The 17,847-nt window shown below is 45.4% G+C and overlaps 1 long non-coding RNA gene across 1 annotated transcript; it reads left to right on the top strand.

Moving 5' to 3' along the window:
- The first annotated feature begins 4,748 nt into the window (after positions 1–4,748).
- LOC125697514 (uncharacterized) lies at positions 4,749–14,319 on the top strand. Its single transcript, XR_007378820.1, has 5 exons — positions 4,749–4,786; positions 5,592–5,730; positions 8,424–8,537; positions 8,946–9,037; positions 10,838–14,319. It is a non-coding gene; the product is annotated as an uncharacterized LOC125697514 (long non-coding RNA).
- Positions 14,320–17,847: the final 3,528 nt, after the last annotated feature.

The raw sequence follows: 17,847 nt of genomic DNA on the forward strand, positions 1-17,847 counted from the left end.
TTGTACAGGTTTTAATCCATAAGAGATACATCCTCCTTTGAAAACAAAAGGAAGCCTATTAAAGAGTTGAAATGTTCAGGAAAAAGTTTCAATTTAATAATAATTAGTCCAAGACGTGAAAACATGGCTTAATGCATTAATCTGGAGGAAGAGCTGGCACTTTTCTAAATCCACTTTCACTGAACCTCAGCTAACCGGCCCTTATTATTACAGTAGGAGGGAGACTTGCTCAGATGCAGTCACATACACTCAGGCTGTCCCTAGTAATTTGGGCAAGGCTCATTACCAGAAACACATCTCTGATAGGAGGCAGCCCAGGGCCTTGGCAGGATGGAGAAGTCTCTCCCTGTCCAGCCAAGTGACTGACAGCTCCTCTCATTAATCCTCTGTGCCACTGCACACCTCTCTCTGCCCACTTCATTTTCTCCAGAAATATAAGAAAGACAGCCCGGCTGCAGGATCCGGATGCTATTTCTGTGCTATCCTCCTGAACGAGTGCAAGCTGTGAGCTGAAAGTGACAAAATCCAAAACAATCCAGGGTGGGAGTAAGAAGATTGTCTTCCATCCCATGCACCCAGATTGAAAGATGCCAATCTGTCCCTACAGCTCAAAGTGTGTTCTTGCTTCTGCCTTTGTATAGATGCTAAACTGGGTGATGCTAAAGCATTGGCTGGAAGCAGTGGGTCAGTGGGTACCACAGCACAGAGCACACAAGGGCTCTGGGGAGTGTCTTTCCTGCAGACCCTCTCTTGCTGTGGCTTTATCTGTCCTGTGCTACTGCTCTCACCGTGAACGTTCCCCCAGCTTGTCACTCAGTTTGACAGTTTGACGTGATCTTCATAGCATTCGTGGCCAATTAGATCCACCATAGATTTAAATAAACTTGCCAAATCCTAATTCTTCCTAGTTTAGCTCCTGTATGTGCTGTTTTGCCTGCAGGGTACACAGCACACAGTATACCGAAATCAGCGTTTAGAGCTGATGTTAGGCAATCACAATGCAAGCTACATAATCATAGATTTTGTATTGTCAGAAGTGTATATATGCAAGTATATTCATACTTCATATCCTGCACTTCAAGTCGTGACATTTGCCATCGTTTCAATTAAGTCTATTCAAAGAAAATCCATGAAAGCAGTATTTCTTTGCAAAAGGCCATCAATGAAACGGAAGGGTACAGGAAATAAAAATCTATCATCCTGTCCACAAGAATGACAAAACAAACAAGAGAAAGAGAGGGAAATGAGTCTCTTATTTACAGGATTCTGCCCTGGAGAAATGAACAGATTAAGTTTATCATGACTACAGCTTCTGTTATGTGGCTCTGAAGGAGATTGTGCAGATAACTGGAAATGCAGCACAGTTCTTAAGGAAGAATCATCCTAAGACCTTCAATTACCTTTTGAAAGTTATTTGCAGAGTGAAGGAGTGCATAAAACATTAGGATTGTCCTGTGAAGGCTGTGGAGCCTGGCAGTGATATCACTCCATATCCCTCCACATCCCCACCGCCACTGACACCTTCACCTTGCTCCCCAATGGACAGATGCTCAGGTGGGCTCCCACCCAGCTCCCTGTGATTTCCAGGAGGGCTGCTCAGTGTTCTGGGTCACCCTGAGCGTTCACAACCCTCGCCTATGTGATCTGCTGCAGATTCTGGCCCTGAGCCCACAAGGCTCATTTCCCCTTGTTTTTTCTGGAATGCTCTTCAATGTGGGCAGGAATTGGAGGAGTTGTTCCTGTGGCCTCCAGCCCCATTCCAAGGGGTTAGAGGCAGGGAAATGAGGCGTAGTTGACCCCAGCTCAGCACCAGGATAATTTGGGGTGCAACCCCCCCTCCGCTGTCAGGGGTTGCATGACTTGTGTCCACCTTGTGTATCCACCCCTGGATGCTGAAAGCCTCTCACACATGGCATGCGTCCTTCCTAAGTTCTGGCTCCTATCTCCCAAACCTCTGTGGGCAACTCTGATAGAACTGGAAGCCCGGGGTGAGGCGAGGAGATTGACATCTAGTAAGGCATTGGCAGAGATTGCCCAGAGAGGTGGTGGGTGCCCCATCCCTGGAGACACCCAAGGTCAAGCAGAACGAGGCTCTGAGCATCTGATGGAGCTGTAGGTGTCCCTGTTTGTTGTGGAGGAGTTGGACTTGATGACCTTTAAAGCTCCATGTTCGCACTGCAGTTATGTTAAAAGTTAAGCATTTTGCACGTGGACATTCCTCACTTTCAGTGTGAACCCAGAGGAGCCCAAGCTGTGCACCACAAGCTCTCCGTGGTGCCTCTGTCTCCACTTGTCCTTTCCTTACCCACCTTTTATCACAGAAATCCAGCACCCCCGAGTCATTGAAATACAGCAAAAGACATTTGCAGAGATGGAATCGGGAGCAGAAGTGCAGCGGGTGCCGCAGTGTTTGTGTGATGGCGCAGAGCCAGAGGCAATTAGCGAGCGACATGAATCTCTCCTGCTCGCCACTCAACCGTGTGCAAATGGCACTTCTTGTCCTGTGGGTTAAGGAATGGCAGTTTAGTCTGTCAAGTCGTGCTAAAGTTTGCTGATTGAAGGGGTTTGGGGCTGCACTATTACAAAAACTATGTTTTAAAAAAAATGCTCTTAATCCCTATTTTATGAGGCACGCACGAGAAAAGGCGAAGCCATTTCTTTTTGGAGAAGTAGCAGAATCAGCAGCTAGCGACAGGAACGCATTCATACCCTCCAGTTTGAACAAAGTCAAACAGAAAACTACAAGTAAAGGTGTTTACAAACTTGTGGGGGGCTCCTGCAAGTGATCCTAGGCTCTCACTAGACCAGAACAAAAGCTCAATGAGGCATCGATTTCCCACCCTGCCCCTTGCCCCGCTCTTTTGCTCTCTCCCTCTCGTATTTCAGCTTTTCCAACGTGGTGATGTGGTTTTGCACTGCAATTGCTCTGAGGTGCTTCGCTCTTAGGGACGCCAGGTCCCACAGTGGGTGGCAGAGTGGTGGCCACGGGGTCAACTCCAAGCTGCACGCAGAGACCTGGCTTCTAATCACAGTGCGGAGAAGTTATTAGGCCAGGATATAGACTTGTTTTAATAGACTCCAGCTGATATCACCCTCTTAATGTATTCATAAAACATTTCTACACCATCTGACCCATTGATCTCAGCCGTGTGGGATAAGGTGCTGGATTGGACCTATGAAATGATCCATGGGCAAACCTCCAGGTGCTCAGAGGTCTCTGGGAAGAAGTTGGATGTGTGAAATCTTTGTGCTTGTGATCAGGGGGCCCTGTGCAATCTTTTGGGGTTCCCATCTTCCCCACTGCCCTCTGTCACCCACTGCATTACAGTTTGGGGCACCTCCCAGCCAGCACCCAGCAGACCTCCTCTCTCCCCTTACGGATCCCTGTGATCCTTTGATTTTTGGAGAAGCAAAGCTGATGGAATCTTTCCTTCCCCCAAGAACCCGTTAACCTCTTGGACAGATTTAATCACATCTGCTAGAGGGAAGTTCCAAAACACTAAAACTGCTGTAAATGTCAACAGTAGAGGAGACAGCAAGGCGCACGAGCAGAGCCCTGCTGACAGCAGAGCTGAAATGGAGCTGGCAGGTCACTCAGCCCTCACCACCTCTCCCAGAGCAATCCAGCACGTTCAGACATGGCTAAGATGCAGATGGCAAACCACTTTGGAAGTAAACCTAATTTTTTAATTAAATCATGGCTGCACTCAGGAGGCAAACACCCTCCCTCCCCAGTGGCTGGGAAGCAGGACTGAAAATGCACCCAGGAAATCAAATCTTCTAATGCTTGGGGCTTTTCATGCTACCCACTGACTTTTTTTCCATGCTTTATAGAACCATAATGAACATCACAGGGAAATGAATCAGCAGCTTGTGCAACAGGTAGGTCGAGGCCATCACTTCATTTGTTTCCATCTTCTGAAGGAGAATATGCTGCCTTGCCCTTACGGTTTGCTTGTGTCTTCTGCTGGATGCCATCTCACCTTGATCTGGCTGGATTGTGCTTCTCTTCTCTGGTGACTGCAATGGATTGGAACCAGTCAGAGGAGGAGGGCTGCAGCACTGCCTTGGGTGCTCCAGAAGTGCTGAAACATTTCCAGCACAATGTTTTGGAGCTTACAGAAGCTTTTATTCAGGCTTTTCATGGAAAACTACATTGTTCTCCAGGGGAGCGAAAGTCAAAACAAAACTAAGACAAATTCAAACCCGAATGTTTTTACCTCATGGAAACGAAATGCTTTGAAACTGTCAAAACAAAATGAGAAAGTTGAAACAATCTGTTTTGATACTTCCCAGTCAAAATCAACATGTTCCCTTCAAAATGTTTTGATTTCAGTCCGACTGCATTTTCCCATGGGTAAAAAAAAAAACCCACAGCATTCATTTGAAATGTTTTCAACCAGCTTTAGTGTAGAATTTATTACGAGGAGATCATAGCAGGTTTGGAGGGATGGTGAGGGAGTTCTACCATCAGATCACACACTGAAAACACATCCAGTATTGTGTCTCCCCACCCTATTCTATCCAGTATCATAACAGAACAGGAGAGAGACCTGGGCTGGGGAGGAGGGTGTTGGCATCTGTAATGGAAATGCTAAGTCACAGCCTGAAGCAGTGATTGAGCACCTGGTAGAAGGCAGGGCCAACCCAGGGGAGCTCAGGTGCATGCAATGTACCTGAGTGACTGGAAGGGTGGAGCCAGGATCCTCCCCTTCCCAGACCTCATTTAAGTGGAGGTGAGGGTATCTCTTGCAGGAGGTTCCTGCCTATCTGAGGTCTTGGGGAGGTAAGTAGCTCTTTTCCTTTATTTCTTTATCTGTGGCTGCTGTATCTGGGCTCATTCTCAGTTTCTGTAGCTAAAGACTTTGCCACCCTGTTCCTGTCATCCCGTTATAGCATTACAGCATCTCAGCCTTTTTGGTGCTGTCCTGAAGAGGTCGTTGAATCTCAGTCAGGAATAATAAGATGAAATGGTGGATGGCTATTGGACATCAAAGCACAAGTTTGCAAGGATAAATGACTTTGAATTTAGAAAAACTAAGAAAAGAAGGTGCTTGTGGAGGTGGAGCACCACCAGACCTGCTGGGGGCAGAGGTGCCACCAAGTATAGTGCCAACATCAAATAAATCAGGAGAAGGTGCTGGAAGCCCTCTGGCTCATGACTAAAACCCAATTCAAAGCTAAGAAGCAGCTTTCATTCCTGTGCCTATCTGCAGGCATCTCAAGTTAGCAGAACACCCATGACAGGTCAGTGGGTCATAAATCCACCCAAGGGCTTTGGTGGGGTCCCAAAACACAGCAGAGCAGACTCTATGCCCTTCCACAGCCTCACATAATTTCAAAAATGCAATATCCCTGGTCCCGCCTGCTTTGCTCTGATCACCCCAGAACAAAAGGCAAAGTTTTCTCTGCTTTTTTTAACTCTCTGCTTTGACAGACCAGTGCTTCTGATGGCAATTTCTTGGCATATGGATGGCTAATGTACATGGAATCAGACATGTACTTCAAGATGTCTTTGCACTGTTATTATCTCTTGATCTACTGATTGTATAAAACAGATAATCCCTTTTCTGTGTGTTCTGCTCACCCAGGGTCATCCACGTTCCCCTCAGGAAAGAGGATTTTGCCATTGCATTCAGCATCCAGTGATGATTGAGCTGCTCTGGGGTCACCAAATTAAACCATCCTCTTGTGAGGGCACAGGAGGAATACTATTATCTCCACGGCAAGGTCAGATCTTTTTTCCTGTGTTAATTAATCAGCAAAATTAAATAGTTTGTTCAGTTAATATTAGTCCCTGGGAAACCAAGCAACTTATTAAATTGGAGCACAGAGCCAGGTGAAACATGACATGCACCATGGAGATCTGTCAGTACCTTTCAAGCTTGCCCTTGGGCACTGTCTTGACTGCTTCAGCCAAGTATTTCCATCTCATGAGTGGGGTATTTCTGCCTGTGCGTTAGCTGGAGCCTTCAAAATCTCACCAGGGAAATCTGTAGGAGGAACCCAATGGGCTCTAGGAGCCACTGGTCACTTAACTGATGGATTTTGACTTGTCAGGCATGTGTGTTTGCCTCAGCACAAAACAGAGATCAGGTCTAGGAGCCAGGAACAACTTTCTTAGTTGTACCCATGGGGCTGGGATGCCTTGGCACTCGGCGTCAGAAGAGTCTGACTCAAGTCATCTTTTCCTAAAATAGGAGTAAACAAACCCCACAAACCAAAGCAGTGTCCCATTTGGCTCTATTACTTCTGAGCAACGTTGACTTTGGCTCTTGTCTGAGTACAAATGGAGAAGATTTGGAGGTGCTCGCACCACTGACAAGTAAGCCATGTGTGATGGCACCAGGACAACAGTCTGTGACCTGGAGGGACTTTTGGGTCTTAGTTTTCCCCATGGACAAGGAGGTTGTCCATTGTGCTCCTTGATTTTAGCCACTGTGGTTCATCATCTGTCAGACCTTTGCAGGCACTCCAAGAAGCCATTGGTGCTGGGTATTTCCTTTTGTTGACATGAAGGAATGCACAAGGTAAGCCTGCTTAGTTGAAAAAGAAAGCAGAGGGGAAAAGATTTTCCTACTCTAGGTGTATCAGTGACTTCCAGCTCAAGGTTGAGCTACTGCATGATTGATCCAGCTTGTGTCATCAACCTGGCTCTACACAATGCCCCAGAGTGCAAGCATGTTCTGTCTATATATGATCGGATGAGGGGCACCACATTTTCATACCTCTTTGCTAGAGGCGCATTCAAAATGTTCCAGAAGCAAAGTCTGTGGTTCTGGGCTGAGTGTGAATGGCTAAGCCAGGTGGACAGAGCAAAGGCTGAAGAGCAGTAGGAAATCTGCAGGTGTAGGAATTCTCCTTGATTCTGAGGCTGCCTGCTCTACATCCTACCCAATGCTCCTGCATTGCCATCACATGTTGATGTACAGGTATATCAAACCTGGGTGCAAAGAGCTTGTCTCCATTCAAAACAGGTCCCCCTGCCTATCAGGGTGGGATGGGCACATGCTGCCCATTGACACGTGTGGCAGAGCTGTCCTGGGTGAGCACCAAGGCGCAGAATATTGCGGAAGGATTTGTAGGCAGATGCTGCAAAAAGAAGATAACAAATCCCAGCTTGTCTGTATTTCACAAAGGAGCATTCAGGGTTTATCTGTGCTGTACCTTCTGACCTCCTGTCCTGACCACGGGCACTGGGGGGTAAGATAAGGGAAGGGACAGGACTGCACAGCACCAGCAAGATCTAATTCAAATAAAACAGGCTGCAACAGAACAGCCTGTGTGGATAGGGCAGAACCTGGGGAGGGATCCTGTGGGACTGCAGCTCTGGGGCTGTTGCAGCTGGTAGTGCTGTTCACACCACAGCTCCAGATGGGCACGCTGGCCTCAGACCAAGGCAGGTAATGGGATTTCTTCAAAGGTGAGGGAAAACACTCCGAGTCAATGTAGTTTGGGCAGAGCTTGGAAAACTCATGTGCCAAGCTTCTGTATTGCCCTCAGAAGCAGGCAGGGCCACAAGCTGAGCGTCACCAGGGAGAGAAGGCAAGAGGACTTCTTCAGGCATGGGACAAATCTCGCCCTTGAGACCTCCTCAGTCTTCCTTATTTATCCATTCCTTAACCATTGCTTCCTTATTGAGAGGCTGGAACTAGACTATCTCAAAGGTCCCTTCCATCCGAAACCATTCTATGATTCTATCCAGCCTTGACTACGTATCTCTTTCCCAAAGATCACCTCTGGTTTTGTTGGGGTATTAAAATTCAGGTCTGAATGACATAGCAAAGTCATAGGCAGGTCTCGACACAGCTGGTTGGGGGAGCTGGTTGGTACCCCTGCAAGGTAAGAACAAAAGGATTAGTCTCACTTATGTTCCCAGCATCATGCCACAACTTCCCCTTTCTTCATTTTCAGGCTATTTTCCCTCAAACTGGCATGGTTAGCAATCCTTCGCATCCTCAAAAACCTCCAGGTCTGGTTTATTTAATTTTGGAACAGAAAATATCCATGAGAAAGCCAATTTGTCCGTCTAGCTGGGTTTCATTTAACCTCTCTTATGCAAATAATAAGACCATTTACAGTACAAGGTGTGGTGGGCAGTTCAGCAGCTGGCTTCGAAGCAAACTCTATGTTTTAGGCAAAGTCTCTTCAGTTGGAAAATTTCAGCTACTCTTCAGCGATTGAAATCTGCTTCCTTATGCACTGCAAGGTTACTGTATAATCCACTGCATATTTCAGAGTTGGATAACAATTATTGGCAGATATAAATAGATGTTTTCACGAGCAATATTGTTTGGTATGCTAAATGTTGCTTTAATTTGCTGGTTCAATTTAAAGTGAATTCCTGTCATGCACAGAACAAAATAGATCAATTATATTACTACTAATTATTGTTATTATTTTAAACTGTGCTTCTCCAGCAGATTTAACAAATTTGTCAATCCAGCTTGTTCACCTTCTTGAAACCGAACCTGGCAGTCTTGCATGCAAATTACCCGAGATTTTCAACGAGCAACGATGATAATTGCTGCTGTTTGGTAATTATCTCCCCTCAGACAGTCTCAATTTATCACATCGAGGCCTAAAGGCTCCAATGTCTTCATCTTCCAAAAGTATTGATACATAGTTCTATACATCAAGAATAAAAATGGCACTTTTGCAGCCATACTTATTGTCAGGGTCAGATTGAATAAGGGAGAATATTAATAATTTTGGAAGAAAGCGTACCTGCAAGTTGGTCTGAAATGTCTTGCTGGAAAACTAAACTTTTTCAGCAATATTTTGTGGTAATGTGTTAAAATCATCAGAAAATAAATTCTTTCTCTGCCTGGCTCTGATAAATAGCCTTTTATGTTCATGCTTCTAGTACCAAAACAAAAGTTCAAAACCCATAAACTATGCGACATCTCTCCTGCCTACCTATAACTGCATCTTTTCTCCATCAGGGTATCTTTATCAGAAGGTCATAAATCACAGCCACTCGCATTATGGAGCAGCGACTCTCAGAGGGCTCTGCTAAGGCAGGTTTCATCTTAAGGTATTCATTTTTGTAATTCAGCGCTGCATTATTTACTTTTTTTTTTTGGCTGCAATAATCCATCTGAGATCAAATATATGTACATATAAACCAGCCTCGATATTGAAAAAATAAATAAATCTGGGAGCGATGGTAATGGGTGGGCAGAAATAGTGTGTTTGTGGAGGGTTTTGAGGTCTTTGGTTGTTTTTGTTCTGGCTTGGGCTGAAGCTGGGCTTGCAAGGAGGCTCCAAGAGGTGAAAAGTAAAAGAGAAGTAAAAAGCAGAGGCTGTTCCAGGCATGGGAGAGGGAGAGGACCATACACCCTGCCAGGGTAAATGCAAAGCCCTAAGACAGATGGGACAGGCGTGGTAGCAGCATGAAAACTGAAACCACTTGAGCTTTCCAAACACAGCAGAGACAGGAAGCCTGCAGAGACAAGCAGGGGCAATCAAGGGAAAAAGAGAAACAGATTATTTTGTTCTTTGTTCACAAGCAACGTGTCTCCAGAAGTTTTGGGCCCGAGCTGCTGCCAAATGCTCCTCATTCCACCCGAGCACCAGAGAGATGGGCAAAACAGGGAAAAACAAGACTGCTGGGGCTGGCCTTTGAGTTCATTGGTGAGATACAGGATTGAGGGAAGAGTTAGCACTCCTGGGTAAATGAAATGCTCTGGGAAATGGGGTTCCATAACTTGCTCTCATAGCCTCATGGTAGAATGAATGGAGCAACATGGGATGTGTCCCCGTGCAATGACAAGGCAAATCCAGAAGTGTGTGAATCTGTTGGCTTCATCGCATCTATGGCCAACAGCAAGGAGCTGCAGCCAGGCCAGGAAAGAAGCGCCTAGGGCTGAGCTACCATGGTAAGATGGTAGTGGGCATTCAGTGCTGCTGCAAGCAAAGCAAGGCACATGGGGGGGAAAGCAACCTGGCCCTACATTCACTGTGAAAGGAACTAAATTAGTTGTTACCTCCTAAATGAGACCTTGGAGTGGTCACAGGCAGTTGGAGACTGGCAGCACGGGAGGCAGCTGAGGGCACAACAGGGGTACAGGGGCAGAGCTATTAGGAAAGGCAAAAAGGACAACACAGAGAGCATAATGTTCCTGCTTCAGGCCCCACTGCTCTTTCATTTCAGCTGTTGTGTCACTTCAGGGGAAATAATAACAGCAAATTAAAATTTTGGGAGGGCAGCAATGCCAGTGCAGGAGGGAAGCGGCGTCTGCCCAAGCTATGGGTGCAGGTGGGAGCATGGCCATGAAAAAGTAAATAATATGGGGGAACTGTCCTTCATTTTGTGAGTTTAGGGGCTGGGGAGGTCCTTCTGCCTGCCTCCCCTTCCCATCAGTCGGCACGCTGCCAGCCAGAGCAGTGGGATGCAGAGGACCAAGTGCAGGATAAGCGCGTGCTGTGTTTCGTTACAGCAGATTGCCAATTTTACACATCTCCGTATCTCAAAAGCCATGTAATGAAGAGAAGACATTTAAAGCAACAAAAATACAGGAAATGTAATAAATGCAAAGAGAGAATTATGTGGAAAATGCATTCAAGGAATGTGTTCCTCGCTGTCGAGATGCTTGCAGTCTACTTGCTTCATGAATATTTAGAACTCAGAAGGTTGGCTCCAAATGTCAGTCTAACTGTACGCAGTTTTCCTTGTTATAAATATTACATTTTTTTCTCAAGACAGCAGAAAACAGAAAAGTAACAGATAAGACCTTGAAAGCCCCCTTCTTTTGCTCCTTGAAATCAGTTCATTTGGACTGTAAATTCCTCTGCGCTACGTGAGAAAGATACTTTGCTTTCATCTTTATTTAAGGTTGCCAAATCCAAAAGATTGGTTGACCCGGAAAATAAAAGGGGATGATGCTGTAAATATTCCATACACTTTCTAGAGCTGAGACCAACAGCAGCTGATGCTGGAGTGCTACAAAACATGGAACTGGCAGTATCAGAGTGGCTATCACGCACAAGAGCTCCTAGCATTGGCATCTGGCAGATGAAGACTTTGTTTCTGGAAACACATGCTCTCTGAGAACAAAACAGAGAGTCATTGTAAATTAGATGTGAAATAACAGCTTTTCCTGGAGGGTGAATCTGGTGATCTCATTCGTAAAGAGAGACAGAATATTTGGGCAGGGTTTCATCCAGCCAAGGGAGATTTGGTGGTCTTGAGTGGAGGAGAGCTTGGCATTGTGATGGGCAGGTCTCATAACTAACTGAAAACAAAGCCCTTCCAGTAAGGGAATGGGTTCAATGCATGGGTGAGAATTGGAAGGCTCAATCCAGGCAAGATGGGAGCATCACTGGAGGAGGGTTCCCCTCCATCAAGGGCTTGCCTGTTGACTGTTAGGGAGATTTACAGCCTTCCCTGAGCTACAGGTGAGATTTCCACTTGGAGCTTGTCACAGTTTGGTACTGAGGTCCATTAAGCCATTGCTGCCAGGAGGTGGATGGCCTCTCACCTGTGTCATTGCTCCTCTATTGAGCCTACACATCCCAAAGAAATGTTAATCATGAGCTACTCATCCAACAGGTCTTCATGCCAGACATAGTCTCCAACACAGGTTCCCAAACAGCAACGTTCAGGAACCATTTGTTGCTCTTGAGAAGTGTTGAGTGTTCCCACCTCATGCTGTGTGTCTCCATCAAGCTGTTTAGATGCCCAACTGCTTCATAAATGTGTCCAAAGACACCTTCATGCAAAAGCCAACGTGCAGGCAAATAACCAATGTATTTCAAGTTGTCATGCTTCCTGAGGACTTCAGCAAGAAAATCATTGATATCCTTCAGGCTTGATCAAAACCGAACACCTCAGGACTTCACAAGCAAGACTGGGAGCCGTTTCAGAAAATGTAGGCCATAGCTCTGCAATGTTATAGTCTTCTGCCTGAAAACCAAAATTTGCCTTTCTTTTTCTCAAAAGGATATGCTCTGACAAACTCCCAGCAAATGAAAATTGAGATTTTGTTCTATTTATACCCCTTGAAAATCCACAGACAATGTAAGTGAATTTGTAGTACAAAACGGAACGTATTATCCAGACTGGTGAGAGATAGTTACACATCCCTCGTACAGCGGTACACAATAATCCAGCCAAAATATTTCAGAACTAATTACTGTACATCCTTCTAATCCCTGGTAGAGAAAAATAACCTATATTTTTGGAAGTTCATTGGAAGCATGTGTTTAAGATGTTGTTAATCCTTCATTCCAAAATCATTGGCTGAGTGATAATGAAACAGTCCTGTTTGCTCTCAGTGTGTGAAGACCTAAATCCCATCTTGGTTAAAGCTGATTATTTTCTGTAAAGGAACATAACTCAATTCCTTTTCTTCTTGTTTTGCTTTCCTTTCTTTCAGTGAGAATTTTCCATTCCTACTTTGGTTTTCTAGATGGCAACCGGCAGTAGGAAACGATCGGCTTTAATCTCAAATTTCAGAATCAATACAGTGTGGGTACTATTGATTTTGGCATACCGGGACGACCCCGAGGGGGTTTGCAGCAACCAAAGAGGGCTTTTGATGTTTTTGGACCTTCTTCAATTAGAATTGCTAAAAAACCTTCCACCCTGCTAAACACAGGAGAGCCAAAATAACTTTGCTTTGCAGCCGCGTACCCATCACAGCACAGCAAGTGCCTGGCACGTGATGCCCACGGATCCAGCAACCACAGTGTCCCTCTGCATCGCAGGGCAAAGGAGGGTAAAAAGCTGCCCTTTCACCTAAGACAGGCTAAAGAAAACCATAGAGCCTTATTTGCTTCCATTGAGAAATACTCATGAATCGATACTGGAAATGGAGCAAGGAGTGGCTCTTATGTCTGAGTTCTGTTTTTTGCCACTCCTGTTGGGAACACATTTGCAAGCAAAAAATCTCAGACTTCCTAGGTTCTGAGTAGTTCACTCTATGACTTTAATATTCTTTAACCATATGGGCTCCTCTGTAATTCTAAATGATTTTTTGAAAGGTCTGGATTCAATTTCTCTAATAGCCTCAGTGTTTTCAGGCCAGCTAAGATCACTCTTGCAGTTCGGTGTGAGTTTGGGATGTTGCCCAGAGCAAACAATAGAGGAGCTGTGGGATTTTTTTCTTTTTTTTTCTTCTTCTCTCCTATAAATTTTATGAATTTCAGATTGATGTTTGTTGAGTTTATACATTTTTTAAAATAAATCTCATTAAAGATGGTCGAAGAACAAAATAAATTCTCTTTGCTGCCATGTGGTCTTTGCATACCGGGCTGCACTGAGCTCCAGTACAGCATCCTCCTCTTCCTCCAGACTACCATCAGCTTGAGACACATCAAAAGGCTGTCAGCTCTCTCAGCACTCAGCTTTTCCCACCTATTGAAGACACCTCTGATAGGCTTGCACCAAGTCGAGGGATCTGGCTGTCCCTGAAGCAGCCCTGAACGCTGTGTGACCACCCTGAAGATGGCTGAGGTTAGATGGATGGGTGCCCTACCAAGTCCCTCTGCGAGTCAAGCACTCAGGAGTAAAAGAAGTCAGTCTCTTCCTTCCAGGAAATGGTTCAGAGAGCCTAAATATGAGGTTTCACAAGAGCTGGTCTGGCAGATAATCCTGCTGAGCATTTCTGCTCATGTTCCAAGGGATGGAGTGAAGATAGTCTTCCAAACCATGTGGTTTGTTCTGCAATAGTAAGGAACTGTGGGTGCACAGGAGGAGAGGGTTTAAATTCAAGGTGGTGCTGATAATGTCATGAAAAGCTCTGAAAAATAGAAATACAAGAAAATGTGATGGGGACGCAGACAGCAGGCACTGTCCTGCACTGCTTCACTGCAGAGGTGGGATGAAGGAAACCAGGGGGAGGCAGCAGGAGTTGTCAGAGATGGAGAAAATACAGCCTGGAAGTAAAGATTGAGAGGACTGGGGCTGCTTAATACACAGAAGAGAGCACTGAAGGGAAAACACACCACCGGATGGGAATATATATTTAGCAACAGCAAAGAGAAGGTTTTGTTCAGTAGGTCCATGGAGGATAGGAGAGGGAAGTGTGCATGCTGCTGATTCGGGCGAGGTATCAGGAGAGACATCCTAGCAAGCAGCAGAGACATCTCTGCCAGGCTATGAGAAGATCAGAGAAGGCTTAAGAAGGAATTTGGGAAGCCTCCATGAGTATATTGGTTCAAGACGCCCTGCTCAAGAGCCCGATGCTGCTGCCTTTCGTTCTGGGGCACATAGTAGAGCAGGATGGAAAGGGAGATGCATTTTATAGAGTACTATGTCTTACAGAGTGGCCTTGAAATTCAGAAATGTCTCTGTGTTGGTGGGTAAAACTTGAAGGTTTGGGGAATATCTGAAATAATATGCAGTTTTCTCAAATTTTGGTCAAAAATAAAACTTCTTTTGCAAAAGAGGATTATAGTTCGTTTCTTTTTTTTCTCTCAAGAGACAAAAGAAGTCCAAATTGTAAAAGTGCTGCACTGTGACATACCGAGATTGGCAGCTGTGTTTCCTATGCTCAAACCAGCATAATTCTGCAGCTAAAATAAAACGAAGCTGGTGGGGGTGTCTTTATTTACTTATTTTTTCACTTTACTGTTCAAATCCAAGATGAAATATTTCAACTGGCCCGAGCAGCAGCAACAACAACTGTTTCACATTCTCTGCTCACTGAGATGTGCTCCGTCCCAGCCCACCTCCCACTGCTCCAGCTTGGGTTGGGATGGGAGGAAAGGGGAGAACAAATCTGAAGCTTGCAACTCATCCCAGGCTGCTCCCTTCCCTGTTCCTTGTCCTTGGAGGTTTGGTGAGATATACGTCCATACGTGGGTGTCAGGGAGGCTCTCAGCTCTTTGAGCATGGGCTGAGAGCTTCAGGATGCTGTGGAATTGGCAGAGAAGCTTAATTGCTTAACGATGGGGGTGCAAAACATCCTGCGTCTGCTGCCTAAGAGCAAAGCTGATCTGAGAGCCCCGCGCTCCAGAGAGTTAAAAGATGTAGGAAGTGGGAAGTTTGCATCCTACTGAACCAGAAGATTACTTTTGAGCTCGTTAAACTTTGTAGACAACAAGAAAGATCATTTTGGAAAGAGGCTAAAAAAGATAACAAATAATTCCCTTTTAAAAGCAAAACAATAAAGGCTATTCGTTCATTATTTGAATTTCTTGCCTAATGAAATTGGATCCAGCCTGAAATCCCCCCATAAACTGAAAGCTAATTCATTTCCGCATTTGAAATGCATGTTATCAATTACTGACTGTAGATGTAATGATTTCCATAGCTAGTTTTGATTCTAACACAAGTGACTTTGAGGGTTTATTGATGACGGGTGTACAAAAAAGTCGATTCAGAAATGTATACTGAATTCATCTCTGCGCTGTACGCACAGCTATCGGGTCTTTGAACCACAGCTCAGCCAGGCAGATAAACATCTCCTGCTCATCAGAAAACTTTAAAGGCAACCTAGATTTCAGAGTTCCCCTTGAATCTTCCGTGGCTCCCGGAGGATGAGTGATGGGTGTGATGCAGGACCATTGCAGAGAAGGTTGCTTAGCATGCTATTCCACGTGGGTTGGAATCCAGAAATGTCCCCAGAAGTTCCTCAGGCCGTAAGTTGCTGCCCAGCTTTTCTCCCAGAAACAGGAGGGATTCCCTAAGCTGAAACCTTTAAATACCACCCCTACCTGATATGAGCCGCCGAAGCAGTAGTTTTCAGCCTCATTATATGAGTTTCCAGACTAAAAATAAACAACAGAAATAGCATTTGTACCATGGGAACCCTACAAGGCACAGGCATTATAGCTGCAGGGCTCGCTGTTCCTCACTCTTGCCCTGCATCATGCTGCTTCACCCATACATTGTCATAAATTTCTTTTAGACAAGTGGAGTTTTCTTTTTTTGCCTTCCAGAGTCACACTTACAGGCTCGCATTTTCAGAGTGACTCTAAGGAGTCTCCTGAGTCACCTTGCTTTAGCCTAAAGCAAGGGAGAAGGGCATGAAGGACATCAGATACACAGGCTACTCCAACACCCATGGCTATAGGCACGGTGCTGGCCCTCTGGCTGGGGCTTTGGGAGAGCAATCACTGCAAAACTCACTCTACAATTAGCTATCTGCAAAGCTTACATGTATGCACGGCTTGTCCTCCAGAGCCCATTGCTTTTCTAGTGCTTCCCTTTGCACTCTGTTGATGGCTTGGCTTCACCTCCATCAGCCTGCAGCACTCCCATCCCACCTCAGGTGGCCATATCCCACCCACAGGGCTCTGTGGGGCTTTCCTTCAGGGCTGCCATCCCAAGCACAGCGTTTCAGACAGTCGTGCATTCCCATGTCAGAGCATGGCAGCATGCAATGTTTTCTTCTCTCTTATTGTTTATTCTAAAATGGCCTTAATATTTTCAAGGTAGAGGAACTTTATGGGGCCAGAGCTCCAATCATTACAAACCAAGCGGAACGTACAAATGCCAAGAAGAAAAAGTAAAACAGTGCACTGCAAATCATTCACGTCAATAATCTAGGCCGTGATTTGTAGCCAGCAAAGGAAATTGGACTTTTTAATATGTAACACATTAACCTAAGTGTCTGCTTAAATGGAGCTGCGTTTTTAATGTGTTGACATATTAACACAAGTACTCTTTCTCTAATTCCCCCAACCTTAACATAACAATAATATTGTTAAATCATTAGCGGACATTTAAAGAAATATTAATTCTCCCTAATAAAACATTGAATAATGCGTTTTGCTGTTGCCTAGGCACACTGCATAAGCAGCGTTCACCTGATCACACCTGCCCCTATTAGATTTCATAGCCACAGAAAGCATGCACTTATGTATGCTAGGCAGAGGCACAACATTTTCAGCAATAATTCTGGCAGTTCAGGCAGGCAATGATCACAGAGGGCAGCGCAACTAAATTCACGTTGGTTTTGTTGGATTATGGGTTTATTACTGGTGTGGAGGTGGCTTCTCCATGCCATCATGAGTTCTGGGGATGCTCTGGTCCCTTCCTGAGCCCCCCCACAGGGTCTGATCCTGCACTGTGGAGCCAGCAGAGCAAGGCCTGGCTCTGGACAACAGAGGACATAAAGCCAGTGGATGCTCAGTGAGTGAAACTGGAAAATCACTCCCATGATGATGCCGAAGGGGTGGACAGTGGTCACTTCTCTTCCTCCTTGCCCTCTCCCTCCTCCTCCTTCCGTAGCTCTCTTTATTTTGATTCATTTTCTTCTTGTTTAATATGGTGTGTTTATGGGCAGAGTGTGCTCAGGATGGTGTATAATGGGACCAACTGTGCAGAAATGTCATGCATGCGAAATCTATGCAAAGCCCCTGCTATGCTTTTGCCTGAATCAATTTAAAGAAGACGCTCCATAAAACAGGATAAAGCCAGATTAAGTGCATACAAATGAGGCAGCCCAGGCAAGGTTTTCAGAATTTGTTGAAGGCAGACGGAATACAAATGGCGAGGGAAATTGCACCAGTGCATGTGTAAAACACACTTGACAGATATATCCAGAGAGGTGGGAGGAAGAACCGCCCTAAAGAGGACCCTGCAAGGTCACCAAGAGACCAAGGGACAACGCGCCCAACACGAGGCAGTCCAACTCCACCAACTCAACAGAGGCACAAGCCAATCAGAACTGCTTCCCCAATGTTATTTGCTTTGCTTTTGCATACATTTGATATTCTCCAAGTGTTTCACTTCCCAGCCTCTGCAGATTTCCCTGTCGACATCGCGCAGCAGCCTCCGCAGGACAGCGGTGCATGGGGACACAAACATGCACAGCACACTGTGAAGCAGGGAAAGCAGATTGGGAACTTCTGTTCTCGTGAGCTGGGAATGAGGGCAGCACAGTGAAAACTGAT

The sequence above is a fragment of the Lagopus muta genome, chromosome 9 (genome assembly GCF_023343835.1).
Source record: "Lagopus muta isolate bLagMut1 chromosome 9, bLagMut1 primary, whole genome shotgun sequence".
NCBI lineage: Eukaryota > Metazoa > Chordata > Aves > Galliformes > Phasianidae > Lagopus > Lagopus muta.